The sequence below is a fragment of the Hyla sarda genome, chromosome 5 (genome assembly GCF_029499605.1).
Source record: "Hyla sarda isolate aHylSar1 chromosome 5, aHylSar1.hap1, whole genome shotgun sequence".
Classification (NCBI taxonomy): Eukaryota; Metazoa; Chordata; class Amphibia; order Anura; family Hylidae; genus Hyla; species Hyla sarda.
The window spans coordinates 306,957,488-306,977,238 of record NC_079193.1 but is presented as its reverse complement, the minus strand read 5'-3'; the positions used below and the strand labels follow the sequence as shown (position 1 = coordinate 306,977,238).

At 41.4% G+C, this 19,751-nt stretch overlaps 1 protein-coding gene across 2 annotated transcripts in view; it reads left to right on the top strand.

Annotated features, from left to right (window-relative positions):
* The first annotated feature begins 2,199 nt into the window (after window positions 1-2,199).
* The window catches only part of TRPA1 (transient receptor potential cation channel subfamily A member 1), a 148,917-nt gene continuing 131,365 nt past the window's right edge, over window positions 2,200-19,751 (top strand). Inside the window, exons 1-2 of one of the 2 annotated variants that reach the window (XM_056522145.1) lie at window positions 2,200-2,250; window positions 13,352-13,523. The gene's annotated coding sequence lies outside the window, so the exon portion shown is untranslated. Of the gene's footprint in view, window positions 2,360-13,351; window positions 13,524-19,751 lie in introns of both variants that reach the window. The other variant, XM_056522144.1, reaches the window with a different exon arrangement.

Here is a 19,751-nt window from a genome sequence, read left to right as displayed (position 1 = left end):
CATCTATGCTGCCTAATGTGGGGGACATCTATGCTGCCTAATCTGGGTGACATCTATGCTGCCTAATCTTGGGACAATTATGCTCCTTATATGGGGGACAACTATGCTCCTAATCTGGGGGACAACTAAGATCCTAATCTGGTGGAGACCTATGCTGCCTAATCTGGGGGACAAGTATGCTCCTAATCTGGGGGACATCTATGCTGCCTATTCTGGGGGACATGTATGCTCCTAATCTGGGGGACATCTATGCTGCCTAATCTGGGGGACATCTATGCTGCCTAATCTGGGGGACATCTATGCTGCCTAATCGGGGGGGAAAGTATGCTCCTAATCCGGGGGACATCTATGCTGCCTACTCTGGGGGACAAGTATGCTCCTAATCTGGGGGACATCTATGCTGCCTACTCTGGGGGACAACTATGCTCCTTATCTGGGGGACAACTATGCTCCTAATCTGGGGCACATGTATGCTGCCTAATCTGGGGGACAACTATGCTCCAAATATGGGGAAAACTGATGCTTTTGGCCTTGGGCCTATAATTTTTTGAAGTTTAGCAGTAGCTAAATACATGCTTAATGCAAATGTCAACATTGATCTTTAAATGTAAGGTCTCTCTTGGGTACTGAGAATGACTGCTCAGACTCATTCTGTGTCTTTCACAAACTACTTGCCTCCCTGGTGCCTTTTTATTTATTTATTTATTTATTTATTTTTTGTTTCTTGCCCCCTTTTGTTAGGGGAGGGGGGGGGGGGGGGATATTTGCCACTGCATTTTTTTTAGCCAAAGCCAGAAGTAGATTCAAATTGAGTGGGAAATATAAAGGAAGGGGTTTTACTTATTTTTCTTACTGAATCCACTTCTGACTTTGGCTTAAAGACTGCAGTGTCAGTTTTCCGAAAAATACGCCAGAAAAAAAAACCTGTGTTGAAACTGAGCCTTACTGTGATCTGTAATCACTGCAACGTGTGGACAGGCATGGACTGTCAACTCCATTTTTTAAGGCACACTGTATAATGATCTGTATTTCCCTATGATATAAATGACCAGTAAGCAGTTCTCAGCATATGGAATGAAAGACTTGTTTGCGTGACATAATCATTCTCTCTTTACAGTAAGCAGTTATGAATACAGAACATTGATGGTTATGGAAATTAGAGGAAATATATTTGCATGCCCTTTTGTTTTCAAGTCCTATGTCCAGTTTTTGTCCTTCAGTTGACATTCTTTATACTGTTTTTAAAACATAAGCCAAAGAAAGTGTAAAAGCCACAGGTATGGTGTTTTTATTAACTAAGTTGTTACGAGAAGATAGAAAATGCAATGCACTCACCCAATATAAATCTTCATGCTTTATTTCTGGTAAAGCTGGATGTCCACCAAGCGCTACAGATCCACAGGTAGGTAAGCGGTGCGGTGGTGTGGCGGGGGGGGGGGGGCGGTGGAGACAACAGGCTATTTAACAGGAGCTTCTTCTGCTCTCTTTCTAACACAGGTGCTCTGGATCTCTTACACATATCATGCAAGGGGGGGGGGGGTGTACATTTGCAAATAATTTAGTGACAGTTAAAATAACATAATATATTACACCAAAAAAGCAAACCTGCTCATAACCTGGGTCTACAGGTAGGGGGATAGATTGTTGCGAACGTTGAAGCCCAATGGCTCTAACACATTAAGTCGACTAATCCAAACTATTTCTTTTCTCAGGAGATACATATCTCGATCTAACCCCTATCTCCCGACCCAATACGTTCAATTCCAGCAAATTTTTGTGTTGAAACATCATTATTATGGACAGTGACCATGTGTTCTATTAGGCGTGGTGCTACCCAGTTTTTAAAGTATAAATGTGTTGCCCACATAAAATCTCCCACATGGACATGTCAAACAATAAAGCACATGGGAGGTCCTGCATGTAATCCACTGTTGCATTTTAATTGTGTAACCTTCTAATGTGTATTGTGCCTGGGCTAAAGTCACACAAAAAGTTGCAGAGGAAGCATCATACACAGTGGAGTAATAAAGTAAGAAATGTGATCAACACCATGGGGGATATTTATCAAGTTTCCCAGTCTCCCTTAGCAACCAATCAGCTCGCTTCTTTAATTTTTAACAAGGCCTCTGCAAAATGAAAGAAGCAATCTGATTGGTTGCTATGGGCAACTAGGCAACTTTTCCTCTGGACAGGTTTTGATAAATCTCCCCCCATATGTATTATATGCCCTGCGCAGTAAATTTGGTGCAGGTACACAGTTTCCACCACATAAATTAATGGAGTAAAAAAATGTTCACCTACTCCACTTTTCATGAATTTCCACAAGAATCCTTGAACTGACGGACCTTGTTTCATTTTGGTAGCTACTGGAAAGAGGATAAGGGTTATGCTTGGCGTAGTAGTCCTTGTTGTCACCTGTCAGAGTGGTACTAACCTGATGTTACTTTGTGACAATCTTTTGTGAATGAAGCTGTTCCAGCCTACAAAGTACAGGAATAAGACCTCTGGACAATAGGAGTCCATAAAACGACTTGTAAACTTTACTGAACTCATGTGCAAATCCAGTGTAATACACATGCTTGAATACAGCTTGGTAGGTTATGGCTTTGGATTATGTATATTTTGTCACCCCCTCCATTCATGTCTATGGGAGGGGGCGTGACAGCAGTGATGGCCCAGAATGCGTGATGGCACAGAATCCCGGGGGCTGCACTGAGATCACGGGAGTCCCCAGTGGCGGGACCCCTGTGATCATCATCCCCTATCCTTTGTTTAAAGGGGTTCTCCGGTGCTTACACATCTTATCCCCTATCCAAAGGAGTGTACAGCCATGCACTTCTATCCACTTCTACCCACATGCCTCTGCAACATGTCAAAAGTTTTTTAGACTGACATAGACACTTAAAATAACTGACTTAAAATTTTTAGACTGACATAGACAACCAATAAAATGCAGATGTGTCCACTCCTACCTTTTCTTGAATTAAGTTAAAGGGGTTGTGCGCTGCCCTAATTTTCGGAGCTCCGCTCACAGCGTCCGGAAGTTCATTACTCTGAACGCTGTGTGCGGGCCTCCATGTTCACGGCCGCCGGGCCACGCCCCCCCCCTACACCAAAGTCTATGGGAAGGGGGCGTGACAGCGGTCGCGCCCCCTTCCCATAGACTTTCGTTGAGGGGGCGGGCGAGACGTCACGAGGGGGCGGGCGAGATGTCGCGAGGGGCCAGGCGTGACGTCACGCCCGGCGTCTGCGAACACAGAAGCCCGCACACAGCGTTCGGAGTAATAGAACTTCCGGACGCTGTGAGCGGAGCTCCGAAAGTCAGGGCAGCGCACAACCCCTTTAAGAATTCTAATTTCTTGATGCAAATCCAATACAATAGCCCATATTTGCTTTTGCAAATTGTGCCAAAAAAATGTAAATAATAATAATAATTGACCTACATGCTGTGCACCACGTTTATGCTGGTTTAAGATACAACACTTTGTGCAAACATTACTCCATAGTTCTTGAGCATGATTGTAGGGCAGGTTAAGCCAACTAAAAGTTGGTTTGAACCTAGACTACACAGTCTAAAGATACACCAAATGTATACAACAACCAGAGCCATTATGAAAAATCAGGTGTATTTTAAGACCATCAAATCTAAGTTTACACTGTCTCAGATTTTTTATTCATTTATTTATTTATTTATTTATCTATTTAAATAATAAAACTGGACCAATGTCATGACCTGTTAGCAAAACCCCCAACAGGCTGCATATCATGCCACAACCACTGGGTGGCTTAGAATATTGTGAAATCAGGTTTTTCTTAAAGGGGTACTCCACTGAAAAACATTTTTTTTAATCAACTGGAGCCAGAAAGTTAAACAGATTTGTAAATGCCTTCAATTAAAAATTAAAAAATGTTATCCCTTCTAGTACTTATAAGCTTCTGTATGCTCCATAGGAAGTTCTTTTCTTTTTGAATTTCCTTTCTGTCTGACCACAGTGCTCTCTGCTGACACCTCTGTCCATGTCAGGAACTGTCCAGAGCAGGATAGGTTTGCTATGGGGATTTGCTCCTGCTCTGGACAGTTCCTAAAATGGACAGAGGTGTCAGCAGAGAGCACTGTGGTCACACAGAAAGGAAATTCGAAAAGAAAAGAACTTCCTGTGGAGCATACAGAAGCTTATAAGTACTAGAAGGGAAAATATTTTTTAATAGAAGTAATTTGCAAATCTGATTAACTTTCTGGCACCATTTGATAAAAAAATAAAAAAATGTTTTCCAGCGGAGTACCCCTTTAAGCTAGTAATTTTATGACCCACATTTTGGGTTATGCTGAGCCGTGATAAAAAGTAAGGAAGAAAACATCTGTATAAGCTGAATCCACAGGAGACTCTGTAGCAAAGTCCTTATATAACACATTCAGATTTTGGTGTGGATTCACTGTGCCATTTTTGCAAAATCCATAACAGCATAAAATGACCAAACACAGAAGAGGTTATTTATACTGCACTGCCACCGTCATAAAAAATTAAGCTTTCTTGTTTCCTTTCAAGAAGTTTTCAAGTGAAGTTACATTGTATAACATTACATGTTATATGTGTACTGTATATGCAGTTTAAATTGAAAAAGAAAACATTTGGCAAAAAACAATTATATAGCTGTGTAAAAAAAAAAAGAAAGCTTTGGAACTTAATTGAGGATAAATGTCTTGCTCATTTAAAGGGTTAAATAAAAAAGATAGCTGAGAGCTTAAAGAAAAAAAAAAGAAAAACATAAAAAAAAAACACATAAAAAAACAAGCAAAATAATTATTTTTTTAATTTATTAGGCATCAGCCTGCATGAATATGCAGTGAAAATGCTGGCCTGGTGTTTTTGGCAATAAAGAAGTGTGTTAAACATCCCTGCGGTAAATCCTGTTAGCATGATGGTGATAAATATTTATGCTTTACTCTCTATTTTTTAAACATCCGCTAATGAGTAACTATTTTATTATGTATGTGATTATGTGGATCCCTCTGTGTATCCATGGGGCTTTAGAGGATTACAGATCCTTCACTCTTACTCTATGTGAAAACACCCTAAAGTAGTAACTAATACATTTTCTTGCTGTGAAGATGCATCTTAAAGGGGTACTCCGATGGAAAACTTTTTTTTTTATCAACTGGTGCCAGAAAGTTAAACAGATTTGTAAATTACTTCGGTTTTTAAAAAATCTTAATCCTTCCAGTACTTATTAGCTGCTGAATACTACAGAGGAAAATATTTTCTTTTTGGAACACAGAGCTCTCTGCTGACACCTCTGTCCATTTTAAGAGCTGTCCAGAGTAGGAGAGAATCCCCCTAGAAAACATATGCTGCTTTGGACAGTTCCTAAAATGGACAGAGATAACAGCACTGTGGTCATGATGTCAGCAGAGAGCACTGTGTTCCAAAAACAAAATAATTTCCTCTGTAGTATCAGCAGCTAATAAGTACTGGAAGGATTACGATTTTTTAATATAAGTAATTTACAAATCTGTTTAACTTTCTGGCACCAGTTGAAAAAAAAGTTTTCCACCCCAGTAATCCTTTAAGAGTATCTTCCCACTGGGTAATTTGAGTGGAATTGGGCGTCGGAAATTCACGCTGAGCACACTACCATTTGTGTGAATGGGTCTCCTGCGGACACGTTCACATTGCGGAATTTCAGCGGCAAAAAATTCTGCCACTGAAATTGATCTGCACAAAGAAAGAACATGTTCATTCTTTGAGCAGAAGTGCGCAAGCCCTGCATCACCATCAATGGTGACGGCGCATGGCTGCGGCGGCCGCCAGATTGAATCTGCGCTCACAGAATTCTGCTTGTAAATTTCGTATTGTGAACCAGCCCTTATGGTTTTATTTGCTTGTCTAACATTTTGGTTTTCGTTGTTAAAAAAAAAAAAGCTTATCCCAAGAACAATATTATATGTATTTCTAAAAAAAGCATTTATACCTAAAACATGATCCAATTTAAAGATATGGGGGGAGTTTTATCTAAACCTTTGTAGAGGAAGAGTGGTGCACTTGCCATGACAACCAATCAGATCTTAATTCTAATTTTTAAAAAGGCCTCTGAAACATTAAGGAAGCAATCTGAATGGTTGCTGTGGGCAATTGCACCACTCTTCCTCCACACAGAGTTTTGATAAAACTCCCACATGATTCTCACTGCACTACAGAGTAGCCAAAAGAAGTAGCTTTCACGGTTGTCAAACTGTAAAGCTATAACATTGTATTTTTTTTTTTTTTACAGATCAAAATGTGGATTGATAACACCCTCTTGTCCATTTAAAAGCTCAAAAGTATTGAAATAAATTGTGAAGTATTGATGCTTGTCTAAGTAGGTTGAAGCACAATGAGGGACATTTATCAATGTTTGCTTATGTATTCTTTTTTTTTTAGCAATTTTTTCCTTACTTTTTTTTGCTTATGTGGGACTTATTTATCAACTGGTTTCAGCCTGTTGATAATTTTCTTTCACGTAAGCAATTTTTCCTTTTTTACTTTTGCAGTAGCTTTTTCTGCTCCATGTTTGAGCTGGAGTAAATTTAGTCAATTTTTAACCCTGTTGCAACTATAAGATAATATAATAAGACAAATAATTAAAGACCAAGTGATAGCCATATACAGTGATCCCTCGACTTACAATGGCCTCAGGTTACAATATTTTCAACGTACAATGGTCTTTTCCAGACCATTGTAATGTGAAACCAGACTTAACATACAATGCTATGGACAGTCCAGATCTGCAAAATGTGTCAATGGCTGGAAGATCTGACCAATCAGAATGGGCATTCAATGATAAAACCCCTGTATTACTGAAGATCATGCACTAACTGGCTGTCTGGTAGCGCCCAGAGGCGGCTCTAGGCATTAGGCCAGTTAGGCCACCGCATAAGGCCTCGCGCTAGTGGGGTCCTCACTCTGACCCTAACCATCACAAATTAAGTCTAAAAATGAACAGCACCTGTGGGCCAGGGGTGCTGCGCCCGACCAGCCCCTACTGCTCCTCTGCCACCATAACCTCTTAAGTGCTCTTTATTTTTACATTTTCGTTTTTTCCTTCTCACCTTCTAAAAATCATAACTCTTTTATATTTTCATCCACAGACTAGTATTGTTCGGTTTATAATATTCTGATATATTGATCGCTATATCTATACTCATATGCCTTTGCTAAATGCTATATGCTATTGCTAAATATCGCAGAGGAACTTTGTTTCCTTAATTCAAAACATTTCAGCTTGCTCTTTGCCTGTAATTAAGATGAGAACCGTGGATGGAGCCAAGATAAAAGAAATTAGCAGTTGAAGTCTAAACATTGGGCATTGTGGAAGGATGGAAAAAATTCCAAGATGGAGAAAATGCAACATAAGTGACCTATACTACGCCATGCTCAAATGACCAATAAGCATATAAAACAATTATTTGATGCAATAGTTTTACCCTCCCTTTTTCGTCAATTGTAAAAAAAAACTAATGTGATTTTCTAATAAACGTCAGAGCTCCTTGGGAGTCAGTGCTGAGAAGGGGATTTATACCAACATTGTCTGGTGTAAATTTGCTTATGTTAACACTCAGCAAAATAGCACAGCGGTAGTCACTCACAGTTTAAGGCCTCACTGCAAGCAATCCTTGACAGTATAAGGGCTTATTTTTTGCACGCCCAGTTGTCAATTGTAATGACATCACTAATTTTTCCATAAAATGTATGGCGCAACCAAAAAAAAAATACTATTTGTGTGGGGAAATTGATAATAAAATCGCAGTTTTGCTTATTTTGGAAGGTTTCGTTTTCACACTTGTAACACTCACGTTTCAGAAGACAAGAATCCCAGTCGATGTGGTTTCATTGGACCTGTGTGGCAGAAGACTTGGACCGTACCAGAGAGCAGAGTCTAAGGTGCCGCAAAGCGGGATGGACTTGCTACGGCAGATGGCACCCACGTAGCTAGCCCTGGCACGGCTCAACCACACAGGTGGCTTAGGAGATGCGAGGATAAGACAGCTCATTGTCAGGATAGCAGAAGGTCAGGGAAGGTGGTACAGTAGTGTAGTCAGGAATGTAGCAAATGGTCAGTAGGCAGGTGACAAGGAGCAAGATCAGGTCACAGAGCAAAGGATCAGATACACAGCAAGGCAATAACAGGAATGCTTTCTCTCAGGCTCAAGGCAACAAAGATTCTGCAGGGAAGTGAGGAGGTTGGAGGAATTTATCAATGAGCCACAGGTGAATTACACTAATGGGCGCATTGACCCTTAAAGCTCCTAGGGGATGGGGACACACATGCCAGAGCAGAGAGGCAGAGGCTGGGTAGGAGAAGCACCAGGTGAGCGACCAGCCCAGGGGAGAAGGTCGACCCAATCGTCTTGGCGAGCTGAAACAAAATGCCGAAGATAAGTCTCTAGGATTTGATTAACCCTCTCCACCTGACCATTGTACTGAGGGTGGTAGGCCGAGGAGAAGTCCAGATTGATGTCCAGATGGTTACAAAGGGCTCGCTAGAACTTAGAGACAAACTGCACACCTCGATCCGAAACGAAATACTGAGGAAGACCATGTAAACAAAGGACATGCATCAAGAAGTATTTTGCCAGCTGCGAGCAGAAGGAAGACCTGGTAGAGGAATGAAATGAGCCATCTTGGAAAACCCGATCTACAATGACCCAGATGACAGTGTTATTATGAGATGGTGGCAAATCGGTGATGAAATCCATGGTGATATGGGACCAGGGAGTCTCTGGAATGGGAAAAGGCTGTAAGAGTCCTTCAGATCTCTGTCTAGCAGTTTTGTCGCAGGCACAAGTTTCACAGGAACGAACAAAATCAGAAACATCACATTCAAGATGGGGCCACCAGTAGTGCTGGGAGATAAGAAGTAGAGTCTTACGTATTACAGGATGTCCTGCTGTCAAGGAAGAATGACTCCATTTCAGGACCTTGCATCTCAATCTGGCAAGCACAAAGGATTTTCCCAGAGGAACTTGTTGAATCTCGGCAGGAGTGGCAGGAATCAAATGGTCAGGAGGAATAATATGCCTAGGTGTGGAGTCCAAACCAATGACGTCAGAGGACCTGGAGAGAGCATCAGCCCTGATGTTCTTGTCTGCTGGACGGAAATAAATGAAGAAGTTGAACCTAGAAAAGAACAGTGACCACCTTGCCTGGCGAGCAGACTGAAGGTATAGAAGATTCTTCTGGTCGGAGTAGATGCTGACCGTATGAGAAGAACCTTCCAATAAATGTCGCCATTCCTCCAAAGCTAGCTAAATAGCGAGGAGTTCATGGTCTCCAATGGAGTAATTCCTCTCAGCAGGATATAAGGTCTTGGAGAAGAACCCACAAGTAACAGTCTTGCCCTTGGTGTTTTTCTGAGTAAGAACGGCACCCGCTCCAATAGATGAGGCATCAACCTCCAAAGCAAAGGGCCTCTCCGGATCAGGTCTTGTAAGCACGGGAGCAGAGGCAAACACAGATTTTAACAGGAGAAGGCCTGTTCAGCCTCTTGAGGCCAAGATTTAGGATTAGATGCCTTCTTAGTGAGAGCCACAATTGGAGCAACCAAGAATGAAAAATGTGGGATAAATTGATGATAATAGTTTGCGAATCCCAGAAAGCGTTGAATAGCATGTAGGCCCTAAGGAAGAGGCCAATCCAATACTGCTCACAACTTATCTGGATCCATCTGCAGGCCCTGGTGAGAGACAATATAGGCAAGAAACGGAATACTAGTTTTCTCCAACAGGCATTTCTCTAGTTTTGCGTAGAGATGATTCCTCCGTAGTCAGTGAAGAACCAGAGAAGATCAAGATGTCATCTAGGTATATGACAACACAGGTGTAGAGAAGATCATGGAACTTATAATTGACAAACTCTTGAAAAACGACTGGAGCATTGCAGAGACCAAAAGGCATTATGAGATACTTAAAATATCTGTCATGAGTATTGAAGGCTGTTTTCCATTCATCTCCCTTGCGGAAAGGAATGAGGTTATACGCTCCATGTAATTCCAACTTGGAGAAGACCTTGGCACCACGTAGACGATCAAAAAGTTCAGAGATAAGAGGCAGAGGGTAATGGTTCTTGACCGTGATTTTGTTAAGTCCCCTGTAGTCAATGCATGGACGGAGTGAGCCATCCTTCTTTCCAACAAAGTAGAAACCTACTCCAGCAGGAGAAGAGGACTTACAGATAAATCCCTTTTGGAGATTCTCCTGGATATAATCAGCCATGGCTTTGTTCTCAGGAACTGATAGAGGGTATATCCTTCCACGAGGAGGAGTGGTACCAGAAAGATCTATAGGGCAATCATAAGGACGATGTGGAGGCAGAGACTCAGCCTGTTTCTTTCAGAAAACATCAGAGAAATTTTGGTAAGGTGGTGGCAGGCCAGGTAAAGGAGGAGGACGAGGAACAATTTTAGACTGAACTGATTGGAGGCAAAGATTTTGACAGGATTGTCCCCAACGAATAATCTCTCCAGTTCTCCAATCCAGTTGCGGAGAATAGCATTGCAGCCAAGGAAGGCCAAGAAGAATCTCCTGAAGTACAGTGTGGCACAACATAGAATTCAATCTTTTCTTTGAGCAATACTCCCACTTGCATGACAAGAGATACAGTACGGAAGTGAACCATACAGTCCAGATTTTCTCCATTAACAGAGGAGATGAACAAGGGCTTGGCAAGCCGAGTAAGGTGAATCCTCACTTTTTCCTATTTTTGGATGACATTATGGAGTCTTCAGAACCATTACCAGGTTTCCATTGAGATATGGTCTCAAGATACAATGGTCTCAGCATACAATGGTCATCCTGGAACCAATTAATATTGTAATTTGAGGGGCCACTGCATGTACTAAGCCAGAAAGTTCTAAAGTTGCCCTTTATTTTTCTCCAACTAATCAGAAATATAGATTATTTAAGGTTTATTCAGTTTAATTTTAAAGCCTAAAAATTAAACATTATTAAACATTATATATAAGCCTTTATTGCAATTGATGACTTATCCCCAGGGTAGGCTATCAATAAAAGATAGTCAGGGGTATGACACCAGACACCCCTGGGTAGAATTCATGGCTCCTTCAGTTTTGGCATACTCTTCTCTGGTCCAGGAGCAATGTAACATCCCAATATATCTCACCACCTTGCTTTTTCTGACAATTGTAATGTGGAATGATTATTTCATTTGTGCCAGAGATATTGGAACAGGCGCTGTCAAAATATTCACACGTTATCCTCATCTCTCCATTAACCCCTGCAGAGATTAAGTCAGCCAGTCTATAGAGGCCAGACATTCTTTGGATATGACTACCTGGATTCGTTGTTGATGTGGTCTTGAAGTCATTTTGGCAAGGTGGCTTCTCCTGAAAAGAAGGACCTCTGATGAAAATGTTTATCTGAACATAATGGATTTCACTGTGGTTTGATTAATCCCAGAACAATAGAAACAACTTTGTGATATTTCAAATTTCTTAAAAATCGTTATTTTTTAAACATTATGTCATACATATAGAATACTATGACATTCATTCTTTGGGTTACTGCAAATGATTCTCATCTCTGCTGTTTACAAAGTAACATTATGTGACATGACAACAAAGAGAGGAATTAAAGAGTGGCACTCACCAAGTCCAGGCAAATAATCTTTAGTATCGGCAAGAGGAAGTGCGTCATCACGCTTGAAAAGGCTGTCCAGAACGCCCCTGATATCTGTACTATATCCTGCTGTAATATAGTTGTGTGCTTTTTAAACAGATTAAAGATTATATATCTGGACTTGGTGAGTGTCACTCTTTTATTCTTCTCTTTATTGCAATATGTTCTTCTTCCCATAGTTGAGAACTAACTATATGGCTCTGGTGTTGATTGATGTGAACTGTTGCTGACCTTGCAGTACCGGATTTTTCTTTTTGGCTGGATTATGTGACATTATTCTCCGATCAGTTCTACTGACTCTCAGATAAGAGGCAGGTAGCTGTGTGGGACCTGTCCTCCATTTTCCTGCAGGAATCTTAGGTAATAGGCAAGACCAGCTCCTCCTGACCTTATAACAGGCCATGTCCACCCAGAGCTTCAAAACCACCAAAGCAGCTTCCCTTTCTCCTGCTGTCTTATCTTACTCTATAACTCCAAGTAAGACAGCTTCCATCATGCCCTCCAAAAGGAATGCTTTCTCTTACCCATCTGCTACCTTCAGCTTGCCATCAGCCATCTTTAATTCCCTAGGAAAGCACTTGTTCACTACATGCCCAAGGTTGCAGAAGCCAATGTCCAGGAGGGGCTGTAATACACCTGTCCCCTTCCCAAGTTTTTTTTGTGCTAGTGCAGGGACCCGGAGGACAGTGTGAGTGTGTGAGATAGTTGGGGACATGTGCTTGCAGTTAGGTTGGGACAGGGCTGTAGCTCCCATAAGGAGAGTCACCTCAGGCATGCTGCTGCAAGGGGGCACAGAGGCCAGGGCCCCGTGTGCCCAGTAAAATAAGGGGGCCCTCAGCCCACTGCTGCCTGCAGCCCACCCATGAGGCACATTAATGGGGCTTTAAAGGTATGGTCACATGTAGCCGTCAGCAGTCACAAGAGCGAGCTTCCTGCTGCGGCCGGGTAGCTCTGTGTGTCTGTTTATAGCGGTGGATTTCCTCCTGTAAGCACAGTGCATGCCCAAAGTAGATATACGAGCAAACACACAGAGTTACCTGGCTGCAGCAGGGTGCTCGCTCTTGTGACTGCCATTGGTGCATCCGCAGTGTAAAATACACTGTGGATGCACTACGTTTCATCCTGCCCTCAACGTGAAAAATATGCAGTAATAAGAGGCATCTCCCACACTTTTTTTATTTTTGAATTTTTTTTTAATATCATGTCTGATCAGTAAATAACTGATAAAAGTATATGGTGAAAAAATAAAGCAAACAGTTATATACTAATAAAATACATGCCTGTTGTCTTTACAGACCTCACTGAATATAAATAACAGCACTATTATCACACACACTTCCTATGTTTACTCTAATTTCTGTAAGAAATGTCAAGCACTTTAGCTGGTAAGCCACAAGTTTGTATCAAACAGAAAAATGAATTCCAAAAATATACTAAATGTTGTCTTTATAGACAATTATCTCACCTAAAATAAATATAATTAATAAATTATTCTGTGTAAGTGGCTCAGTAGAACAAATAGTCTGCACATTATCTCATTTCAGGTCCTCACACATGATGTTGTCCTTAAAATACGGATGTCTTAAAGTCATTAAGGAGACAGATTTTATTTTTCCTCTTAGACGTTTACCCAGCCTCCCTATTAACCCCTCCCTTCTCTCATCTCATTTGTGAAAACAGGCACAGGGAGAAATATTGACACAAATGACTCACAAGGTGACACGACCAATGACTCTGCTTGACCATACCCGGAGACCTATAAAGGAGGAAGATCTTTGTGGATCCAGGCATTTTATTTCTGGAATTCTTTTTCGCAGGACATCTGGACATTATCAGGACATTACTGCACAAAGTAAGTCTCATTTATACTCTTTTTTTTTTTTTTTTTTTTTACATAGCACAAGCAGTTAATACTCTAAACATACATTTGTAACACTCATAAAGAATACAGAGGATACATTTTATTTTACAGTGAAAGAAGACTTTTAAACTGTTGAGATAAACCGGTAGACATAGTGCTTGGAATATTCTGACAATTAAGCAGCAATAAGACATATATATATATATATATATATATATATATATATATATATATATATATATATATAATCAGCTTTTTGGTAACAGTACAATCATAAATAACACACTGCATAAATAAACACACTGCAATTGGGAAGTATAGATGTGGACAGATATGAGATAGATAGATAGACAGACAGATAGACAGATGCATATTAAATAGATAATAGATAGATAGAGAAACATAGAGAGAGATAGAGACAGAGATAAAGAGAAAGATAGAGTGAGATCATAGAGAGAGGGATCATAAATAAATAGATAGATCATAGATCAAGTAGCCAATAAGTAGTTTAGAGGAATGAATTGAAAAGGTTTAAAAAAACTAATATTTCTGTGACATTACCTCTTATAAATTTTTTTTTTTTACTTTGGTCATCAAAAAAATGCAACTTATTGCGCAAATGTATTAGCAGTCAAATCCGTAAAAAACATGACCATTTTCATAACATTAATTCATTTCATTTGTTTCATTCATAACATTCATTTTCCAACCAGGGTGTCTCCAGCTGTTGCAAAACTACAGTTAAGTTGTAGTTCTGTAAGAGCGAGTGTGACCATGCAGTATAGTTACCTTTCCACTGAGGGTCAAGACAGGCTTATTATCAGGGTGGCTGGAGGTACAGCTTCTGGGCTCCAATATATATATATATATATATATATATATATATATATATATATATATATATATATATATATATCCTTTTTCAATACTTGCGGAGAAGATCATTACAAAAAATATACTGCAAGTGAAGTAGCAACTAAAATGTGCAATAGAAGCGCCACAAAAGATAAACAGGAATACTTTGAAGCTTGCAGTCCCTGTGTTAAAATTTTTTTACTAAGTGAAGGTTTACTTTTCATAACTTCTCTTCAATGGGACACTCTCCTCATTATTAACCTTATGATGATCTCTGTCATAATAATAAGTTGTCAACTGAAGTGAATGCCTGACAGTTTTACTATCCTGGGAGTCTAGGTGATGGGGTATCTGAGTATCTGAGTACTAAGATTCTTCTGTTCTGGGAGTCAGTTCTGCAGTCTTGGGAAGTCCTTTAAATCCTGGGAGTATCTGAGTACTACTAACAATAGTCCTATGGTTCTTCTGTCTCAGGAGTCAGTTCTGCTGTCTTGGGAAGTCCTATAAATCCTGAGAGTATCTGAGTACTACTAACAATAGTCCTATGGTTCTTCTGTGTCAGGAGTCAGTTCTGCTGTCTCGGCAATATAAGTCCTGTAGTCTCTGAGTACTGGGAGTAATATGTAAACAAAAAAAGCAACAAGAGGTGCGCCCCTGGTGAGGACCGTTTATCATGAGTGAAGAGATGAGACAAAGATGGGTTCTTACCCCTAGGTGTTGCGCTCAGAGCACAACACCTACAGTAGCGTCTGGATGTGGATAGTCAGGTGGAACCGCTGCCACGAGGAACTTCCCGGTGTGACGTCAATCGGGCCGGGGAATACAATAGTAGGAGATGTGTGAATAAGTTCCTCTAAAGAAGGCGCTGGTAACCAAAAGTGGAGATGAACTTCTTTATTTGCTACGCGTTTCGATCCCGATCCGGCAGGCCTGAAGAAAATCCCGGTTCGGGATCGAAACAGGTAGCAAATAAAGTTCATCTCCACTTTTGGTTACCAGCACCTTCTTTAGAGGAACTTATTCACACATCTCCTGCTATGAGTAATGGGAGTAACAGTTAGGACCATGAAAGGCAACTGCATAAGTGAGGCCCAATGCTGCCATCTAGGGACCAGCCGGTGTTGTGATAGGGTGGATGTTGTATACCCCTTTCAAGGTTGAGACACTAGGGCACATTTGCTCTTCTTATGATATAAGCCCTGTATATAAGGTACATTAAAAATAATAGCCTATGAATCAAGATTGAAATGACTGCAGAAAATATATGTATCTCATAATAAATCAGCTGTAAAAATTATACAGTACAGCAATATCTTGGAGTAGGCGATCTATGGCCATTACAGGGTATAAATAATTGAAATGCTTTTCCACTGCTTACATAACAGTATTTACATTGTTATAAAGGGTTACAATGGTTTCTCAATCAGTGTAATGTGATTGTCTAAATCTTATGGCAACTAAATCCTATCAATCTCCAACTCTAGTTGTTTTCCCTAAAAGACGAAGAATTGTCCCTGCCAAAACTTATGGCTTTTGTTATTTTTATTTTTATGCTTTGCACAGTTGGAAAAACGTATAACTCTTACTAAGCTACAGATTGTGTCTCAGGTAGTGTTGCTCGCGAATATTCGCAATTCGAATTTTATTCGCGAATATCGCATATTCGCGAAATTCGCGAATATTCGCGAATATAGCGCTATATATTCGTAATTACGAATATTCGTTTTTTTTTTTTTCACAGTACACATCACAGTGATCATCCCTCTCTGCTTCCAGCTTATGTGGTGTAAGAAGGCTCTAATACTACTGTGTGAGACTGGTGTGCGAATTTTCGCATATGCGAACATTTGCATTTGCTATTGTTCGCATATGCGAATTTTCAATTATGCAAATTTTTGTATATGCTCATTTTCGCATATGTTAATTTTCGCACACGCGAATATTCGCATATGCGAAAATAAAACGAGAAAATTACGGATGTGCGAATATTCGTGAATATGACGAATATTCGTCCATATATTCGAATTTGGCCTATGCCGCTCAACACTAGTCTCAGGCAGAGCGCAGGGGAGAGATGTTTATTATCTATAGACGGCTCCAACTCACTCCTTCAAACCAATGCTCATGTGCAGGGCCGTTTGAAGGAATTTGGGGGCCCCAAGCAAAGTGGACATGGAGGCCCCCCCCCCCCTTGATGTTCACGCATGTCACGCTCCAGGGCCAGCGTCAGGACGTATTAACGCCGGCCCTTGAATTCTGGGAGCGCGACGTGAGCAAACGTCGATACAAGGCCCCCACGTTAGGTGCGGCACAGTTCCCCCCACGTTATGTGCGGCACAGTTCCCCCACGTTAGTTGTGGCACAGTTCCCCCCACGTTAGGCTAGCAGTGTTCCCCCACATTAGGTGCAGTATAGTTCCCCCACATTAGTGCAGTATAGCACCCCAAATTAGGTGCAGTATAGCTCCCCAAATTAGGTGCAGTATAGTCCCCCACATTAGGTGCAGTATAGTTTTCCACATTAGGTGCTGTACAGTTCCCCCACATTAGGTGCAGTATAGTTCCCTCACATTAGGTGCAATATAGTTCCCTCACATTAGGTGCAGTATAGTTCTCCACATTAGGTGCTGTACAGTTCCCCCACATTAGGCTGTAGTTCCCCCACATTAGGTGCAGTAAAGTCCCCCAACATTAGGTGCAGTATAGTTCCCCACATTAGGTGCAGTATAGTTCTCCACATTAGGTTGGCAGTATAGTTTACCCCACATTAGGTGCAGTATAGTTCCCCACATTAGGTGCAATATAGTTCTCCACACATTAGGTGCAGTATAGTTCTCCCCACATTAGGCTATAGTTCCCCCACATTAGGTGCAGTATAGTCCCCCCACATTAGATGCAGTATAGTTCTCCCCACATTAGGCTATAGTTCCCCCACATTAGGTGCAGTATAGTTCCCAGACATTAGGCTATAGTTCCCCCACATTAGGTGCAGTATAGTTCTCTCCACATTAGGCTATAGTTCCCCCACATTAGGTGCAGTATAGTTCCCCCCACATTAGGTGCAGTATAGTTCCCCCACAGACATACAGCCTCCAGCCATACAGTGTATGCCTGTTTACTGTGCTGCTTCAGTGCTCCCACCACTGCTCCTCTGGTCTGGCCACCATAGCAGTAGGTCCCGTGATTGGAGGAGCGGTGGTCGGAGCACTGAAGCTGATGTGCCGCTGGTCACTTACCATGCTGGCCAGCGCATGTCCTGTTCGCTTTCCAATGGGCGCACGCACGGGATATCAGTGTGCTACCTCCCGGCGGTCCCTGTGAGGTCTGCAGAGGGTTAACAGGGGCATGGGATGTCCTTAATAGTGATAGAGAAATTAATCTGGGGGGGGGGGCAATTGCCCCTCCCTACCCCTGGATCCGCCACTGCATGCATTATATACACACACACAAACACACAACACACTGTACACATTACATGCATGCTTCATACACACACACAACATACTGTACACATTACATACTGTACATGCAAGCTTCATACACACACAACGCACTGTACACATTACATACTGTACATGCTTCATACACACACTGTACACATTACCTACTGTACATGCTTCATACACACACTGTACACATTACATACTGTACATGCTTCATACACACACACACACACACACACACACCACACTGAACACATTACATACTGTACATGCATGCTTCATACACACACACACACCACACTGTACACATTACATACTGTACATGCATGCATCATAAATACACACTGTGCACATTACATACTGTACATGCATGCTTCATACACACATACTGTACACATTACATACTGTACATGTATGCCTCATACATACACACTGTACACATTACATACTGTACATGCATGCTTCATACACACATACTGTACACATTACATACTGTACATGCATGCTTCACACACACACACACTACATATTGCATACTGTACATGCTTCATACACACACACTGTACACATTACATACTGTACATGCTTCATACACACACCACACTGTACACATTTCATACTGTACATGCATGCTTCCTACACACATATACTGTACACATTACATACTGTACATGCATGTGTCCTACATACACACTGTACACATTACATACTGTACATGCATGCTTCATACACACACACTGTTCACATTACATACTGTACATGCATGCTTCATACATACACACTGTACACATTACATACTGTACATGCATGCTTCACACACACACTACACATTACATACTGTACATGCTTCATACACACACACTGTACACATTACATACTGTACATGCTTCATACACACACCACACTGTATACATTACATACTGTACATGCATGCTTCACACACACTACACATTACATACTGTACATGCTTCATACACACACTGTACACATTACATACTGTACATGCTTCATACACACACCACACTGTATACATTACATACTGTACATGCATGCTTCATACACACACATACTGTACATATTACATATTGTACATGCATGCTTCATACATACACACTGTACACATTACATGCTGTACATGCATGCTTCATAAACACACATACTGTACACATTACATGCTGTACATGCATGCTTCATACACACAGATAATGTACACATTACATACAGTACATGCATGCTTCATACACACACTGTACACATTACATACCATACATGCATCATACACATACACATAATAGATCAGTGTTTCCCAACCAGGATGCCTACAGAGGTTGCAAAACTAAAACTCCCAGCATGCCCAGACAGCCTTTTGGGAAACACTGATATAGATACACACATGCACTTTACATATAGTCATCCACAGTAGTAACATACACAGACACAGTACATAGACATACACATATGTACACACATATATACATGCAGGAACACCTACTTTAGTCAGGCCCCATGTTGTACAGCCTCTGCAGTCTCCTTTCCTCACAGCCAGCTCTGTGCTCCCCTCCCTCCTCCCCCTCCTGCTCAGATGGCTGAAGGCTGAGAGAAGAGTCCGGGGCTGAGGGAAGATACCAAGTGCAGCGGGGGTGGGGGGAGCGTGATTGTGGTGAGGTGAGAAGAACTCCAAAGCTGCAAATGAGTTTATTTTAAAAAAATGTCAGACATTCGGGGCCCTCTTGTTTGAATGGGTACCTGGGGCCCGGAGCACAAGCTCAAAGAGCACCATTGTTAATCCGGTCCCGGTGATGGGGGGAATTGCCCCTTCGCTACAGGACGGGCAAGCACTGGCTCTGCTCGGGGCCCCCCTGCCAGCTCGGGGCCCCAAGCAATTGCCAAAGCCTGCTCATGTGCCCTTAAATGACCATGGC